Raw genomic sequence first — 1,741 nt, 5'->3', positions numbered from 1 at the left:
AGGGAAGCAATCTATAGTCTTATGATTAGGCTGTAGTCTTTTAGTTAGCCTCTGCCCTTGGGCTGTGACCTTCATAAGTACTTTTCAGTTTTTACCCCTTTAGGTAAGACAGCAAGTCTAAAGAGGGATGGAGTTGGGTATTTTCCTTACCACAGGACACTTAGTCTCTGATAAAACCTCACTCAGGCTCTGGTAGAACAGTTGTCCTTGAAGGCAGGCCTTGTTAAGAACAGAATATCTTTACTGCATCTACTGCAAGGATGAAGACCATTTTCAGCATTCACACTGACAACATTACAGAAAATGTGGATATCACTCTGAAGGGACCCACAGTTATTGTGAAGGGCCCCTGAGGCAACCTGTGGAGAAACTTCAATCATATCAATGTAAAATTCAGTCTCCTTGAACAGAAAAAGAAGAGGCTCTGGGTTGACAAATGGTGGGGAAATAAAAAGGAACTGCCTACTGTAATTATGTACAGAACATGATCAAAGGTGTTATACTGGGTTTCCATTAGAAGATAAAGTCTGGGTGTGCTCACTTCCCCAATAACACCATCATTCAAGAAAATTGTTCTCTTGTTGAAATTTGAAATTTCTTGGGTAAAAAAAATACATCCACAGTGTTCAAATGAGGTCAGGTGTTGCTTGTTCAGTATCTCAAGCACAGAAAAATGAGTTAATTCTTGAAAGAAATGACACTGAACTTGTATAAAATTCAGCTTCTTTGATTCAACAAGCCACAACAGTTAAAAACAAGGATATCAGAAAATTTTTGGATGGTATCTATGTTTCTGAAAAAAGAACAGTTCAGAGGGCTGATGAATAAGGTCTAAGTTGTTCATCTATGGAGATACCAAGATGTCAGATGATTCCTCAAACTTATTTGTGATATTTTAAAGATGCAGTGTACATTATGTATTGATTTGGGGCTTTTTTATAAACTGATTTCCCTTTCCAACTATTTGGTAAGTAAACAATTAATTTAATTCTAGTGTTTTAAGAATAATTACAGAAGAAACAAAACAGCAGCTTATTCTAATAATATTTCATGGTAGAAGTGACTTGAATCTGGTTTTTGAAGGAATACCAAGGGCATTTCAGGCAAGAAAGGTATGATACCAGTAATAGGCAACACTGTAGCTGTTCATCATCAAATGCAGAATTTGGAGAGAAGTTCTGAAGGTATCTAATTTTTCAGAAGCATAAATTTGAGTATTTATAAGGCAACTGTGCCTTAGTCACTTATATATACAAGTAACTTTTTGTGAAAAAGCAGCTGGGAAGTGAAACGAAGTGATGCAGCCTTAACAAGTATTGGAAAATGCAGTTATTTTGCGTTTGTGATAAACGTGGTTGCTGTAGTCCAAGGTTCTCTCAATGTTATCCTCTTCCTTTCCTCAGCCATTTACTCCTATATCCTAGCCCTTGATATTTCTAAAAAATAATAATCCTTTCATAATTTCTTAATTCCATGTATTATACTTTGAATATAATCTTTGGTTTGATGATTTTAATGGTTAAGACTTTAAGAAAGGAATGAAATGATAAATCTAGGATTTGCTTTGAAATATTTAAGGTGAGGTTGGAGTCAGCATTGGATGGGGTTGTAGGTGAAACAAGTTACTTCTAAATTTATTTGTTGAAGTTGAATGGGGATTCGGTATACTAGTCCTACTTACATAATGTGTTAAAATTTTTCATAATGGAGAAATGAAACAAAAAGCCTTGTATATTTCACA

The 1,741-nt window shown here is 35.1% G+C and overlaps 1 pseudogene; it reads left to right on the top strand.

Moving 5' to 3' along the window:
* Positions 1-260: 260 nt before the first annotated feature.
* LOC107195375 lies at positions 261-828 on the top strand (annotated as a pseudogene).
* Positions 829-1,741: the final 913 nt, after the last annotated feature.

This window comes from Pteropus alecto, unplaced genomic scaffold (genome assembly GCF_000325575.1).
Source record: "Pteropus alecto unplaced genomic scaffold, ASM32557v1 scaffold302, whole genome shotgun sequence".
NCBI lineage: Eukaryota > Metazoa > Chordata > Mammalia > Chiroptera > Pteropodidae > Pteropus > Pteropus alecto.
Note: the sequence above shows the minus strand (reverse complement) of the source record. Positions and strands in the feature narration are given on the sequence as shown.